Source organism: Bos javanicus, chromosome 7, assembly GCF_032452875.1.
Source record: "Bos javanicus breed banteng chromosome 7, ARS-OSU_banteng_1.0, whole genome shotgun sequence".
Taxonomy (NCBI): Eukaryota; Metazoa; Chordata; class Mammalia; order Artiodactyla; family Bovidae; genus Bos; species Bos javanicus.
The window spans coordinates 80,950,877-80,968,749 of record NC_083874.1 but is presented as its reverse complement, the minus strand read 5'-3'; positions in this window follow the sequence as shown (position 1 = coordinate 80,968,749).

Below are 17,873 nucleotides of genomic sequence, written 5' to 3'. Positions count from 1 at the left end.
AAAAGGGCATCAGAGGGCAGACACAATGAAACCATACTCACAGACAACTAGTCAATCTAATCACACTAGGACCACAGCCTTGTCTAACTCAATGAAACTAAGCCATACCCGTGCGGCAACCCAAGATGGGCGGGTCATGGTGGAGAGATCTGACAGAATGTGGTCCACTGGAGAAGGGAATGGCAAACCACTTCAGTGTTCTTGCCTTGAGAACCCCATGAACAGTATGAAAAGGCTAAATGATAGGATACTGAAAGAGGAACTCCCCAGGTCAGTAGGTGCCCAATATGCTACTGGAGATCAGTGGAGAAATAACTCCAGAAAGAATGAAGGGATGGAGCCAAAGCAAAAAGAATACCCAGCTGTGGATGTGACTGGTGATAGAAGCAAGGTCCGATGCTATAAAGAGCAATATTGCATAGGAACCTGGAATGTCAGGTCCATGAATCAAGGCAAATTGGAAGTGGTCAAACAAGAGATGGCAAGAGTGAATGTCGACATTCTAGGAATAAGTGAACTGAAATGGACTGGAATGGGTGAATTTAACTCAGATGACCATTGTATCTACTACTGAGGGCAGGAATCCCTCAGAAGAAATAGAGTGGCCATCATGGTCAACAAAAGAGTCTGAAATGCAGTACTTAGATGCAATCTCAAAAACGACAGAATGATCTCTGTTCGTTTCCAAGGCAAACCATTCAATATCACAAAGTCTATGCCCCAACCAGTAACGCTGAAGAAGCTGAAGTTGAACGGTTCTATGAAGACCTACAAGACCTTTTAGAACTAACGCCCAAAAAAGATGTCCTTTTCATTATAGGGGACTGGAATGCAAAAGTAGGAAGTCAAGAAACACCTGGAGTAACAGGCAAATTTGGCCTTGGAATACGGAATGAAGCAGGGCAAAGACTAACAGAGTTTTGCCAAGAAAATGCACTGGTCATAACAAACACCCTCTTCCAACAACACAAGAGAAGACTCTACGCATGGACACCATCAGATGGTCAACACCGAAATCAGATTGATTATATTCTTTGCAGCCAAAGATGGAGAAGCTCTATACAGTCAGCAAAAACAAGACCAGGAGCCGACTGTGGCTCAGACCATGAACTCCTTATTGCCAAATTCAGACTTAAATTGAAGAAAGTAGGGAAAACCACTAGACCATTCAGGTATGACCTAAATCAAATCCCTTATGATTATACAGTGGAAGTGAGAAATAGATTTAAGGGCCTAGATCTGATAGATAGAGTGCCTGATGAACTATGGAATGAGGTTCGTGACATTGTACAGGAGACAGGGATCAAGACCATCCCCATGGAAAAGAAATGCAAAAAAGCAAAATGGCTGTCTGGGGAGGCCTTACAAATAGCTGTGAAAAGAAGAGAAGCAAAAAGCAAAGGAGAAAAGGAAAGATATAAGCATCTGAATGCAGAGTTCCAAAGAATAGCAAGAAGAGATAAGAAAGCCTTCTTCAGCGATCAATACAAAGAAATAGAGGAAAACAACAGAATGGGAAAGACTAGGGACCTCTTCAAGAAAATCAGAGATACCAAAGGAACATTTCATGCAAAGATGGGCTCGATAAAGGACAAAAATGTTATGGAAGCAGAAGATATTAAGAAGAGGTGGCAAGAATACACAGAAGAACTGCACAAAAAAGATCTTCACGACCCAGATAATCACAATGGCATGATCACTGACCTAGAGCCAGACATCCTGGAATGTGAAGTCAAGTGGGCCTTAGAAAGCATCACTACGAACAAAGCTAGTGGAGGTGATAGAATTCCAGTTGAGCTATTCCAAATCCTGAAAGCTGATGCTGTGAAAGTGCTACACTCAATATGCCAGCAAATTTGGAAAACTCAGCAGTGGCCACAGGACTGGAAAAGGTCAGTTTTCATTCCAATCCCAAAGAAAGGCAATGCCAAAGAATGCTCAAACTACCACACAATTGCACTCATCTCACATGCTAGTAAAGTAATGCTCAAAATTCTCCAAGCCAGGCTTCAGCAATATGTGAACTGTGAACTTCCTGATGTTCAAGCTGGTTTTAGAAAAGGCAGAGGAACCAGAGATCAAATTACCAACATCCACTGGATCATGGAAAAAGCAAGAGAGTTCCAGAAAACCATCTATTTCTGCTTTATTGACTATGCCAAAGCCTTTGACTGTGTGGATCACAATCAACTGTGGAAAATTCTGAAAGAGATGGGAATACCAGACCATCTGATCTGCCTCTTGAGAAATTTGTATGCAGGTCAGGAAGCAACAGTTAGAACTGGACATGGAACAACAGACTGGTTCCAAATAGGAAAAGGAGTATGTCAAGGCTGTATATTGTCACCTTGCTTATTTAACTTATATGCAGAGTACATCATGAGACACGCTGGACTGGAAGAAACACAAGCTGGAATCAAGATTGCTGGGAGAAATATCAATAACCTCAGATATGCAGATGAAACTACCCTTATGGCAGAAAGTGAAGAGGAACTAAAATGCCTCTTGATGCAGGTAAAAGTGGAGAGTGAAAAAGTTGGCTTAAAGCTCAACATTCAGAAAACAAAGATCATGGCATCTGGTCCCACCACTTCATGGGAAATAGATGGGGAAACAGTGGAAACAGTGTCAGACTTTATTTTTCTGGGCTCCAAAATCACTGCAGATGGTGACTGCAGCCATGACATTAAAAGACCCTTACTCCTTGGAAGGAAAGTTATGACCAACCTAGATAGCATATTCAAAAGCAGAGACATTACTTTGCCAACAAAGGTTCGTCTAATCAAGGCTATGGTTTTTCTGTGGTCATGTATGGATGTGAGAGTTGGACTGTGAAGAAGGCTGAGCACCAAAGAATTGATGCTTTTGAACTGTGGTGTTGGAGAAGACTCTTGAGAGTCCCTTGGACTGCAAGGAGATCCAACCAGTCCATTCTGAAGGAGATCAGCCCTGGGATTTCTTTGGAAGGAATGATGCTAAAGCTGAAACTCCAGTACTTTGGCCACCTCACGCGAAGAGTTGACTCATTGGAAAAGACTCTGATGCTGAGAGGGATTGGGGGCAGGAGGAGAAGGGGACGACAGAGGATGAGATGGCTGGATGGCATCACTGACTCGATGGACGTGAGTCTGAGTGAACTCTGGGAGTTGGTGATGGACAGGGAGGCATGGTGTGCTGCGATTCATGGGGTCGCAAAGATTTGGACATGACTGAACAACTGATCTGATCTGATCCGATACATATATCCCCTCCCTCTTGAACCTCCTCCTAACCTCCCCCCAAGCCCATCCCTCTAGGTCCCCGCAGAGCACCTAGCTAAGCTCTCCGCTCTATGCAGCAGGTTCCCACTAGATAGCTATTTTACACATAGTAGTGTATATACCCCTGGAAAAGGAAATGGCAACCCACTCCAGTATTCTTGCTGGGAAACCCCATGGACAGAGAAGCCTGGCAGTCCATGGGGTTGCAAAGAGTCGGATGTGACTTAGTGACTACACCGCAGCGGCAGCAGTGTATACACATCAATTCCATTTTTCCGCCCCCTTCCCTCCCCCCATCACCACATGTCCATTCCCTATGTCTGTGTCTCCATTCCCACCCTGCTAACAGGTTCATTTGTATAATTTTTTCTAGATTCTTCATACATGCATTAAAAATTCAAAAAGACACATGCACCCCAATTTCACTGAATCACTATTTACAATAGCCAGAACACAGAAGCAACCTAAATGTCCATTGACAGAGGAAATGGATAAAGAAGATGTGGTGCATATATACAATGGAATATTACTCAGCAATAAAAAGGTACAACATTTGGAGTCATTTGTAGTGATGTGGATGAACCTAGAGTCTGTGATACAGAGTGAAGTCAGAAAAAGAAAAACAAATATTGTTGCTTTTTCTTTCTGCTGAATATTTCCTTTGCTGTGCAGCAGTCTTTAAGTCTGATATAATCCCACTTATTTATTTTGCTTTTGCTGTCGTATCCAGAAAGTCATTGCCAAAAATCAGTGTCAAGGAAATTTTCCTCTTTTTCTTCTAAGAGTGTTAAAGTTTTACCTTTAAGTGAAATAAAACATAAATATTTGACTCATCCTAAAAAGGAAGATAGAGGTATATTCCTAATAAAGAATATGCATAAACTCTATCCAAGAAAAAAAACCTTCAGACATTAACTTTCAAAGTTTTGTTACTTTTTATGAAGATATTTTGGTTATTTTTAAAATGAATAAAGACCTGATTAGATACAGTATAGTGTAGTCACAGTGACCACAATACTAGCAGACAGAGACTGGGGGTTATGATCTTGCTGTCACGATATGACTCAACAGGTTGTTGTCGCTGAGCCTCATTTGTTCAGACTTAAACGAGGAGGATGGATTTGAAAAACCTGCACGTACTATAAACTTCCAGAAAATATCAACAGCAATGATAAATTACCTCACCTTAAAGCCATTGTATTTTGAGAATACTAACCAGAATACTATATCTAACACTGCTAATGTCAAGGTGGGATCTTATAAATAGCTAAAAGTTATATTGAGGTAGAGAAACAGTCTGCTAATAAAAGCAAATTTGGAAAATTGACTTTTCTGATAGTTCACCACCACTTATTATTTCACTTTCCTATGTTAACTAGTTTTCCTATGTTACCATTGAAAAGCCAGAGAAATTCCCTAATGATAGCAATTTTCTCCATCTAAAACTAAAATGTTAATTTCCTAAAGAAAAAAGCAACTAAGAAGGGATGAGTCAGAAGAGACATGATTAAATGTGTCCTCTGCCCAATGCATTAACCCATTTACATATTTAACAGAATTTTTAAATGTACCCACATCTCTATAGGACTGACTTTCGTCCCCTTTACTACATTCTGAACTTTTACTACATCCAAGCTCTAAAACTCTAACCTGGGGAGTTACTATTTCAAGAGGTTAAAAGACGCTTGCTCCTTGGAAGAAAAGTTATGACTAACCTAGACAGCATGTTAAAAAGCAGAGACATTACGTTGCCAACACAGGTCTATCTAGTCAAAGCTATGGTTTTTCCAGTAGTCATGTATGGATGTGAGAGTTGGACTATAAAGAAAGCTGAATGCCGAAGAATTGATGCTTTTGAACTGTGGTGTTGGAGAAGACTCTTGAGATTCCCTTGGAATGAAAGGAGATCCAACCAATCCATCCTAAAGGAAATCAGTCCTGAATATTCATTGGGAGGACTGATGCTGAAGCTGAAACTTCAATACTTCGGCCACCTGATGTGAAGGACTGACTCGTTGGAAAAGACCCCGATGCTGGGCAAGTCTGAAGGTGGGAGGAGGAGGGGACGACAGAGGGTGAGATGGTTGGATGGCATCACTGACTCAATGGACATGAGTTTGGGTAAACTCCGGGAGTTGGTGATGAACAGGGAGGCCTGGCGTGCTGCAGTCCACGGGTCGCAAAGAGTCAGACACGACTGAGAAATTGTACTGAACTGATTAAAGGATAAAGAAGTGTATTTATGAAGTTAACTTGTTCTTATCGAGTTTTCTGCTATTCTTTTTCATTTATTTGAAGAGAACTCTAAATGTCCACTTGAATGAAGGAAGCTACCATAATTACACAGTCATGTAGTAATGAGATTTTGGTACCTGAAATATTTAGAAGATGAACAGATGAAGAAAGATGTCACAGGAAAGCAAATTTAATGAGGAAGTCTCAATCAAAAATACCCCAAATCTAACAAACCATGTGATGGTTAACATCAGATGTGACAGAACCCTATTTATCTTTGAGTAAGGAAAGAGAAGAGGTGGCAGTTGCCAGATCACACGGGAGATTTGGAAATAAATCATTTTTGTCATTTAATAAAATCTGTTCATTAGCCTATGACTTGTGGGCTTGGTTGTGTGATCAATTTGTTTGAAATTAGACTACAATTAATTTGAAGCACTCTGCACAGATTCAAATGTACATATATCTTGTTTTTATACTCGAATTCACAGTTCACATAGTTTTGTGTTTTACTTTGACTGTTTTTAGAATTATGCTAGAGTTTATATATGTAATATGGAAACAAATCTTTAAACTGGGTTTTATCAATAGAGACTTCTTAAAGGTCAAGATTTTTCGTTTCACCACAAAATGTACATATACATTTACCTGTTTCAACAGTACTTGTGTCTTGCAGTTTGGGATATGTTTTAGAATAAAGTTTATTCTACAAAAAATTATATTAAAATTATACAATTTTATGTTATATAAAATTATTAAAAATATATAATTGTATATGTTATATAAAATTGTAGGATATTAAAATCATATAATTTTGTTCCATAAAATTATAGGATTATATTAAAATGATATAAAAACTTACATTATATTTTTAAAATTCAATACTGAATTTCTGAAGAAACTAAGAATTAAGCAACATTCAGATTATGTATGAATGCTATCATGACAATATTATAAAGGATAAAGTAGTATGAAGTATCGAGAAGCTTGTCAATCTCAAGCATTAAGGCGATTCTGAAGTCAGCCGGCCTAGGTTCAACATCTCTTTCCACAGCTTCACACTGTGTGTGACTTTGGACAAGATACCTAACTTTGCTCATTTCCTCAAATACAAAATAAGAATTCTTAGTGTTACCTTATACTAATCCATGCAAGGTTTATTGACAATTACATGAAATGATGCATATACATCATTTTGTATGCTGTCTGGCACAAGCAACAATAAAGTACTAAAAATAAGTCTAATGATTCTCTTTTATAATTTCAAAATATTGAAAGGAAAAATTATTTTACATTGATTCTATTATATGAAAAAATATTTAAGGTTTACCAAAAAAATCCCAAATTATATATGCATATTTATTTTAAAACCAACTGGTAAATTTCCTTTTTTCAAATGAAAAAAAGATTTTGCTTTGTTTCAGGCTATGAAGTGCATTAGTTGACTGAGAACTTAGAACTTCAAGTATGCTTTCATTAAAAATCTCATGTAAATGACTAAATTTTTATTCTATATAGATTTAGCTTTTTTTTTTTTTTAAACTTACCTAGTGAAATTAAGCTTTTCATGTTAAGATCAGTTACAGAAAAACATTAGAAACAGCAAAGACAGTTTTTATTACTTTGAGAAAGAACAGCAAGGTAGCTGATACAAAAATTCTATTAAAGTGATGTTTTATAGGTTATATTCTGAATTCAAGTGAGATTTGGCCTGATCACAATTTTACATTTATATTCTGTGCATTAATGATCAAAGTGTTGTAGAAAGTCCAGAAGAATGAAAAATTTTATATTTGTTGCACTGTAGACGTTAGCAAGACTGGGCCAGAGTACTTGAGAAAGATGTTCATCAAGTGTTGAAGTTTTAAAAATGGTTCTTAATCCTCTAATTGGAGAAGGCAATGGCACCCCACTCCAGTACTCTTGCTTGGAAAATCCCATGGATGGAGGAGCCTGGTAGGCTGCAGTCCATCCTAAGGGTCGGACACGACTGAGCGACTTCATTTTCACTTTTCACTTTCCTGCATTGGAGAAGGCAATGGCACCCCACTCCAGTGTTCTTGCCTGGAGAATCCCAGGGACGGGGAGCCTGGTGGGCTGCCGTCTATGGGGTCGCACAGAGTCAGACACAACTGAAGCGACTTAGCAGCAGCAATCCTCTAATACCAAGAAATCTAGTTAGCTAATATGCTCAGTGTTCGCATTATTGCCTCCTACTCTTATTGTGGGTCTCAGCATGAAAGTCACCTCTCCAGAGAGCTCTGCCCCTACCCCTGTAGCTAAAGTTGCCCATCCCTGCCCCATTTCATGGTTTTTCTTCATAGTACTTATTTCTATGATAAATTATCTTACTTATAATTTGTTTATCTCTGGTCTTCTCCCACTAAACTGTGAGTTCAATGAGAGCAGGAAACCTGACTGCCTTACTCACTGCTATGCCTAGAACAGCATCAGACACATGAATGAATGGAAACAATGAACATGAATCACTAAACTAGGTTTGCAGCCTCATCCCTGTTTTGTTGTCAGGGGTGGTAGGGGTTAAAAGTGGATAAAACCTCACATGATTAGAGTCCTATCATTGTTTCCCAGACTTCTATTCTTATGTTATGGAACACTGAGGTGAAAATGCCCTTACAGTAAAAAGGGTCCCTGCCCTGATCCTGCACTTTATTTAAAAGGGTCCAGGTATCACAAGTACTCTCACCCAATTTTTTATCAAACTATGCAGGTCAAGAAGCAGCAGTTAGAATTAGACATGGAACAACAGACTGGTTCCAAATCAGGAAACGAGTATGTCAGGGTTGTATATTATCATCCTGCTTATTCAGCTTATATGCAGAGTATATCATGCAAGATGCCAGGTATGGATGAAGCACAAGCTGGAATCAAGATTGCCAGGAGAAGTATCAATAACCTCAGATATGCAGATGACACCACTCTTACGGCAGAAAGTGAAGAACTAAGAGCCTCTTGATGAAAGTGAAAGAGGAGAGTGAAAAGTTGGCTTAAAACTCAACACATTCAGAAAACTAAGATCATGGCATCTAGTCCCATCAGATAAGATCAGATCTGTCATTCAGTCGTGTCCGACTCTTTGCAACCCCATGAATCGCAGCACGCCAGGCCTCCCTGTCCATCACCAACTCCCGGAGTTCACTGAGACTCACGTCCAAGAGTCAGTGATGCCATCCAGCCATCTCATCCTCTGTCGTCCCCTTCTCCTCCTGCCCCCAATCCCTCCCAGCAGCAGAATCTTTTCCAATGAGTCTTTGCATGAGGTGGCCAAAGTACTGGAGTTTCAGCTTTAGCATCATTCCTTCCAAAGAAATCCCAGGGTTGATCTCCTTCAGAATGGACTGGTTGGATCTCCTTGCAGTCCAAGGGACTCTCAAGAGTCTTCTCCAACAACACAGTTCAAAAGCATCAATTCTTTGGTGCTCAGCCTTCTTCACAGTCCAACTCTCACATCCATACATGACCACAGGAAAAACCATAGCCTTGACTAGAAGGACCATTGTTGGCAAAGTAATGTCTCTGCTTTTGAATATGCTATCTAGGTTGGTCATAACTTTCCTTCCAAGGAGTAAGGGTCTTTTAATGTCATGGCTGCAGTCACCATCTGCAGTGATTTTGGAGCCCAGAAAAATAAAGTCTGACACTGTTTCCACTGTTTCCCCATCTATTTCCCATGAAGTGATGGGACCGGATGCCATGATCTTCGTTTTCTGAATGTTGAGCTTTAAGCCAACTTTTTCACTCTCCACTTTTACCTTCATCAAGAGGCTTTTTAGTTCCTCTTCACTTTCTGCCATAAGGGTAGTTTCATCTGCATATCTGAGGTTCTTGATATTTCTCCCAGCAATCTTGATTCCAGCTTGTGTTTCTTCCAGTCCAGCGTTTCTCATGATGTACTCTGCATATAAGTTAAATAAACAGGGTGACGATATACAGCCTTGATGAACTCCTTTTCCTATTCGGAACCAGTCTGTTGTTCCATGTCCAGTTCTAACTGTTGCTTCCTGACCTGCATACAAATTTCTCAAGAGGCAGATCAGGTGGTCTGGTATTCCCATCTCTTTCAGAATTTTCCACAGTTGATTGTGATCCACACAGTCAAAGGCTTTGGCATAGTCAATAAAGCAGAAATAGATGGTTTTCTGGAACTCTCTTGCTTTTTCCATGATCCAGTGGATGTTGGCAATTTGATCTCTGGTTCCTCTGCCTTTTCTAAAACCAGCTTGAACGTCAGGAATTTCACAGTTCACATACTGCTGAAGCTTGGCTTGGAGAATTTTGAGCATTACTTTACTAGCGTGTGAGATGAGTGCAATTGTGCGGTAGTTTGAGCATTCTTTGGCATTGCCTTTCTTTGGGATTGAAATGAAAACTGACCTTTTCCAGTCCTGTGGCCACTGCTGAGTTTTCCCAATTTGCTGGCATATTGAGTGTAGCACTTTCACAGCATCATCTTTCAGGATTTGGAATAGCTCAACTGGAATTCTATCACCTCCACTAGCTTTGTTCGTAGTGATGCTTTCTAAGGCCCACTTGACTTCACATTCCAGGATGTCTGGCTCTAGGTCAGTGATCACACCATCGTGATTATCTGGGTCATGAAGATCTTTTTTGTACAGTTCTTCTGTGTATTCTTGCCATCTCTTCTTAATATCTTCTGCTTCTGTTAGGTCCATACCATTTCTGTCCTTTATCGAGCCCATCTTTGCATGAAATGTTCCTTTGGTATCTCTGATTTTCTTGAAGAGATCCCTAGTCTTTCCCATTCTGTTGTTTTCCTCTATTTCTTTGCATTGATCGCTGAAGAAGGCTTTCTTATCTCTTCTTGCTATTCTTTGGAACTCTGCATTCAGATGCTTATATCTTTCCTTTTCTCCTTCGCTTTTCGCTTCTCTTCTTTTCACAGCTATTTGTAAGGCCTCCCCAGACAGCCATTTTGCTTTTTGCATTTCTTTTCCATGGGGATGGTCTTGATCCCTGTCTCCTGTACAATGTCACGAACCTCATTCCATAGCTCATCAGGCACTCTATCAGATCTAGGCCCTTAAATCTATTTCTCACTTCCACTGTATAATCATAAGGGATTTGATTTAGGTCATACCTGAATGGTCTAGCGGTTTTCCCTACTTTCTTCAGTTTAAGTCTGAATTTGGCAATAAGGAGTTCATGGTCTGAGCCACAGTTGGCTCCTGGTCTTGCTTTTGCTGACTGTTTAGAGCTTCTCCATCTTTGGCTGCAAAGAATATAATCAATCCGATTTCGGTGTTGACCATCTGATGGTGTCCATGTGTAGAGTCTTCTCTTGTGTTGTTGGAAGAGGGTGTTTGTTATGACCAGTGCATTTTCTTGGCAAAACTCTATTAGTCTTTGCCCTGCTTCATTCCGTATTCCAAGGCCAAATTTGCCTGTTACTCCAGGTGTTTCTTGACTTCCTACTTTTGCATTCCAGTCCCCTATAATGAAAAGGACATCTTTTTGGGGCATTAGTTCTAAAAGGTCTTGTAGGTCTTCATAGAACTGTTCAACTTCAGCTTCTTCAGCATTACTGGTTGGGGCATAGACTTGGATTACTGTGATATTGAATGGTTTGCCTTGGAAACGAACAGAGATCATTCTGTCGTTTTTGAGATTGCATCCAAGTACTGCGTTTCGGACTCTCTTGTTGACTATGATGGCCACTCCATTTCTTCTGAGGGATTCCTGCCCGCAGTAGTAGATATAATGGTCATCTGAGTTAAATTCACCCATTCCAGTCCATTTCAGTTCGCTGATTCCTAGAATGTCGACATTCACTCTTGCCATCTCTTGTTTGACCACTTCCAATTTGCCTTGATTCATGGACCTGACATTCCAGGTTCCTATGCAATATTGCTCTTTATAGCATCGGACCTTGCTTCTATCACCAGTCACACCCACAGCTGGGTATTCTTTTTGCTTTGGCTCCATCCCTTCATTCTTTCTGGAGTTATTTCTCCACTTATCTCCAGTAGCATATTGGGCACCTACTGACCTGGGGAGTTCCTCTTTCAGTATCCTATCATTTTGCCTTTTCATACTGTTCATGGGGTTCTCAAGGCAAGAACACTGAAGTGGTTTGCCATTCCCTTCTCCAGTGGACCACATTCTGTCAGATCTCTCCACCATGACCCGCCCATCTTGGGTTGCCCCACGGGTATGGCTTAGTTTCACTGAGTTAGACAAGGCTGTGGTCCTAGTGTGATTAGATTGACTAGTTTTCTGTGAGTATGGTTTCATTGTGTCTGCCCTCTGACGCCCTCTTGCAATACCTACTGTCTTACTTGGGTTTCTCTTACCTTGGGCGTGGGGTATCTCTTCACGGCTGCTTCAGTAAAGCATGACTGGTCCCATCACTTCATGGCAAATAGATGGGGAAACCACGGAAACAGTGGCAGACTTTGTTTTGGGGGGCTCCAAAATCATTGTAGATGATGACTGCAGCCATAAAATTAAAAGATGCTTGCTCCTTGGAAGAAAAGCTATGACACACCTAGACAGCATATTAAAAACCAGAAATATTACTTTGCCAATAAATTTCCATCTAGTCAAAGCTATGGTTTTTCCAATAGTCATGTACAGTGGTGAGAGTTGGACCATAAAGAAGGCTGAGTGCTGAGGAACTGATGCCTTCAAACTGTCGTGTTGGAGAACACTCTTTAGAATCCCTTTGACTGCAAGGAGATCCAACCAGTCCATCCTAAAGGAAATCAGTCCTGAATGTTCATTGGAAGGACTGATGCTGAAGCTGAAACTCCAATACGTTGGCCACCTAATGGGAAAAACTGACTCTTAGGAAAAGACCCTGATGCTGGGAAAGATTGAAGGCAGGAGGAGAAGGGGATGACAGAGGATGAGATGATTGGATGGCATCACCGACTCAATGGACATGAGTTTGAGTAAACTCTGGGAGTTGGTGATGGACAGGGAAGCCTGGCGTGCTGCAGTCCATGGGGTCCCAAAGAGTCGGACACGACTGAGCGACTGAACTGAACTGATGCATGCGATACTCTTGAGGTCTGGCACTCAACTGATGTGGCACCATTCCTAACCTAGATGTCCACTCTAATGAGCAACACTGTCCAGGTCTCAGGGAAGTGCCTTTCTACTCTGCTTGCCCTACAACCTCAAAAGCTGTCTGAATTTAATAAAGGTTTGTGATTTTTCAGTCAGAGATGAACACTGTTTCTAGAGTGTGGGAGGATATCATTGAGAGAATTTCAGGGAAAAATTTCAGTAGGTGAAAAGAGAAACTAACTCACCTGACAACCTTACTGTAAGATGGTTAACATCAAGGTATTTCCTGGGAGTTCTTTTTTGTTTTCTTCATTTTCCAGTTTCCTGACTCGGGAGATATTTGGGAATTCGGGATGTGTGTGCCACAGTGGCACGCAGTGGCTCTGTACTCTCCACAGTACGAAACAGTTACTCATCCAAACTTCACCAGCCCAGAGACAAGTATAATAATAAATTCAGTTGTGTTTTGTATTTTGCCAACTTTCTGCTTTGTCATCATAAATGTGTATTTTAAGATGAGGATAGAACATATTTTATTTCACAATTTGCTCACTTGAGTTATAATTTTTAAATATTTAGACATATGGTGTGTGGGCCTCCATTTGGACTCTTGCTCCAAAATGTACAATTTTTAGAAACAGGCTTGCAATGAAGACATATGAAACAGTTCTTTTTCTCCCTATCTGGGCTATAAGTCATAGTTGGGTAAAAGGAAAGGTTTCCTTATATCTGGAAGAAATTACAATCATCCTCATCAGATAATTCAATCCTATCTTAATTCTTGTTCTGCTTGAATCTAGTTCTGGAAACTCTTACCCAGTTCAGTTTTATGATCTTAAAGTTATCAGAAAACTCTGCTTGTCAAAGTTACTCTATTTGGACATACCAGATTTCCAGGAATTTTACATCATTTCTAGAAGCAACATAATACTTATTTGACATGCTTCCCATGCCCAGACGATCCCCTGGAAAAGGAAATGGGAACCCACTCCAGTATTCTTGCCTGGAGAATCCCATGGACGAGGAGTCTGGTGAGATACAGTCCATGGGGTCACAAGAGTTGGACACAACTTAGCAACTAAACCACAACACCCATGTAATTTAACACGTGTGTGTGTGTGTGTGTGTGTGTGTGTGTGTAAGGTCCAGCCCTCTTAGCTAATCAAGACCTGACATGAGAGAAAAAAATTGACAGGACACAAGAGCTTTGTTTTCTCAAGGCAGATCACTGTAAAGGGAAATAAAATCCCCTGCTTAGAATTTCTCATCAAGAACAGACTGATAATCCAAAAACTCATGTAAGCCAATAGAGAATTCTGTAGTATATTATTACAAAGAAACTCAAATATTTTGTATCAAAGTTTGCTAACCCACACAGATTCTCTGATAATTGATCACATTAGCATAGGAAGCAGACACAGAATATAGCAGGAAAACATTGAGTTTGACCCTGGATTTTTCTCTTAGAATAATTCCTCCACTTCTCTTACCATCTTTTACCAAAAACACACATGCTACTTTTCATATGCAGTCATTTTGTTTCATTCTTATTATTTCTAGTAGTTTTATACAAATCAATTTTTGGCTACCACAGTCTGTATTTTTAGAAGTCTCTTTTACTCACTTTTATATTCATCGCTTTCCTGCACCTTCTCTTAATCAGGCTTTGTCATCACCTGGATCTTAAATCTGCAACATCTTTTGTCCTAGCTTTGCAAAATGTGATGCTAAGATCTCTAACTTATTACCCTGCTTTTCCATCTTGTCTTCCCTAAGCTAGCAGAGCAGTGGACAACCATTTGTCACTTCATCTTTTGATTCATCCTCATAGTAAGTTTTTTCAATATGACATGTACATATTCACCAATAGATCCAAATATCCCCAGTTCCTCTACAAGAAGGAGCAGAATTCTAATGATGTCAACTACCAAAAAGTTATGGGAAACCATTTAAATCATAATTTTTGCTAAGAAGTTCACCTAAAAACTTCTACCTCACTTATATTCATCTAATTCATTTGCTCTTAAATCATACCTAGTTTTAACAGTATATTAAATTTAGTTTACCCAAAACAGCTGCATTGTAGTCAATAATGATAATTCTGAAGCACGCCCACTCCAATCAAACCAACAGACCTAAACCAGCTTTTACCTATCAAATATTAATACTATCCCAAATCATGAGAACTTGAAAACACCTGGGCTGGTTTCTGAGCATATACTTAATTGAGAGAGCAGTTCTTTGCCTTTAATTGAATAGAGCTTTTTACAAATAAATCTTAGCAATACCATCCAGAGGTTTAAAAAATTACAACATATCTATTATATGCATACATAGATATATAGACAAATAGACTTTTTTTCCCTTTTTTTAAATTTTATTTTTAAACTTTATAATATTGTATTAGTTTTGCCAAATATCGAAATGAATCCGCCACAGGTATACATGTGTTCCCCATCCTGAACCCTCCTCCCTCCTCCCTCCCCCTCCCCATACCATCCCTCTGGGTCGTCCCAGTGCACCAGCCCCAAGCATCCAGTATCGTGCATTGAACCTGGACTGGCGACTCGTTTCATACATGATATTATACATGTTTCAATGCCATTCTCCCAAATCTTCCCACCCTCTCCCTCCCCCACAGAGTCTAGACTTTTTTTTTAAGTTATCCACTTTTCAGGTAAAAACTCAAAAGAATAGTTGAATCACCATGACCATCTCAACTGGACTTGTTAAAGTTACAAGCTCTGATGGCAAAAGTGTTCTACTAAAGATTTTTATTTGCAAAAAGGATCCTTTTAGGGGCTTCCCTGCCGACTCAGTGGTAAAGAACCTGCCTGCCAATACAGAAGACTTGGGTTCAACCCTGCTTTGGGAAGATCCCCTGGAGAAGGAAATGGCTACCCACTCCAGTATTTTTGCTTGGGAATCCCACGGACGGAGGTGGACTACAGTCCCATGGGGTCTCAAAGAGTTGGACACAACTTAGCACGCATGTAAGGATCCTTTTGGAGCTATTTTTGGAGTCTTTAAGTTTCTGCAAACCAATTGAAAAGTGCATTCCATTGTCTCCAAGAGATTTAAGATCCTCTTTTTTTGCTTTGAAGGTGTATTTATCTATCATTTATCTATTTATCAATAATTTGGAATTGTAATGGCCATACAATTCCAAATGATTCAAAAGTTCATCTATATATATAAATATATATATATTTTTTTCCCCAGAAAGGCACAAGAGCCTGACCCAAGCACCAGGGGAAACTATCTTGGTTTGGATTCCCTAAAATATCTTCCAGAGATTCGTGTCCGACTCTTTGCGACCCCATGGACTGTAGTCTACTACCCTCCTCCCTCCATGGGATTCTCCAGGCAAGAACACTGGAGTGGGTTGCCATTTCCTTCTCCAGGGGATCTTCCCGACCCAGGGATCAAACCCGGGTCTCCCACATTTCAGGCGCTTTAACCTCTGAACCACCAGGGAAGCCCCCAAATTAACTTGAACTTTGCAAAAATCTCAGAGTGTTAAAAATGACTTCTTAAACTGGTAACCATGAGGAGCCTTGTTTTCCAACTGTTCTTCCCAAATACACAGAATGACATGTTATCCCTCCTTTTGAAGAGGATGAGTGGGTTGACCAAGAAACTTCAACAGAACATGAACAGAAGAGGAAAACAAACAGCAGTGGAACAGTGTGCATGATAAAGTTGGAAAGCGTATTACACAAAGAGTGAAGCTCAGACTTACCAGGGACTCTGCGCTTGGCGGGAAGACAGAGGCAGAAAGGGCTCACGGGAGGCAGCAGCCAGGTTGCCCGCTGGCTTGAGGTTGCAGGGTTTGTCTTCTTTGAGCCCCACTTCAGGCATGATTAAATATCCTTGGTTCAGAAGTGGCCATATCATAATAAAACCAATAGTCAGCAACTAATAAAAATTATTGCCCACATTCTGAACAATGGTTTGCAAACCGAGAGCACCCAAATGAGAGCATGGAAAAAAAAAAAGCACATGTGATTATAAACGGCTTATATAGTGAGAAGGCAACGTCGTCACAGTAATTGGTAATTAAGCTAAATTAATGACTAAATTGGTTTTGTCTGCTCAGAAAACCGTCAGGACTGGTCTCCATTTGATTTCAATTTTAACACAGGTTGTATAGCATAAGCCAGATTCCCTGGGGAACAGACTCCAAGCAAAGCACACTCTGTTTTAAGAGGTGGTCATGTGCATGTGTGCTAATTTGTTTCAGTCGTGTCCAACTCTGTGTGACGCTATAGACGGCAGCCGGCCAGGCTCCTCTGTCCATGGAATTCCCCAGACAAGGATACTAGAGTGGGTTGCCATGCCCTCCTCCAGGGCTCTGCCTGACTCAAGAATGGAACCCACGTCTCTTACATCTACCTGCACTGGCAGGTGTGTTCTTTCCCACTAGCGCCACCTGCGAAGCCTAGGAGGTGGTCACAAGCCAACCCCAATTGAAAGGGGGTGGACACAGACCCAATCTTTCAATGGGACGAGTGTCAAGAAATTGCAAGCATGTTTCTAAACTGCCACAGTCTTCAGCAGGTTGCAGGCTGTCTGTAGCTGCCCCCATGGAGACGGTGAGACTTTCCAGGAGCAAAAAATGATCCATAGTAACATAAGCAACCTCTGGTCACAGAAAGATTTCCCCCTATGACAGGAGGAAAGATGTAAATTATTCCAACGTCCTTGCACAATTACTTTACCTCTAATCTTAGATCTAAAACAAAGTGCATCCAAGGACTTTCTAACTCCAAAAAGCCTTGAGATGATGAAAACTGCTGGAGAGTCTGGGACCAGTTTATCTGTGGACTTCATTGTTTAGTTGCTCAGTCATGTCTGACTCTTTTGCGACCCCGTGGACTGTAGCCCACCAGGCTCTTCTGGCCATGGGATTTCCCAGGCAAGACTACTGGAGTGGGTTGCCATTTCCTTCTCCAGGGGGTCTTCCTGACCCAAGGATCAAATCCACATCTTCTGCTGCTGCTGCTGTTGCTAAGTCACTTCAGTCGTGTCTGACTCTGTGCCACCCCATAGACGGCAGCCCACCAGGCTCCCCCGTCCCTGGGATTCTCCAGGCAAGAACACTGGAACGGGTTGCCATTTCCTTCTCCAATGCATGAAAGTGAAAAGTGAAAGTGAAGTCGCTCAGTCATGTCCGACTCTTAGCGACCCCATGGACTGCAGCCTACCAGGCTTCTCCATCCATGGGATTTTTCAGGCAAGAGTACTGGAGTGGGATGCCACTCCCTTCTCCTGCATTGGCAGGCAAATTTTTTTTAACATTGAGCCACCTGGGAAGATCACGTGTAG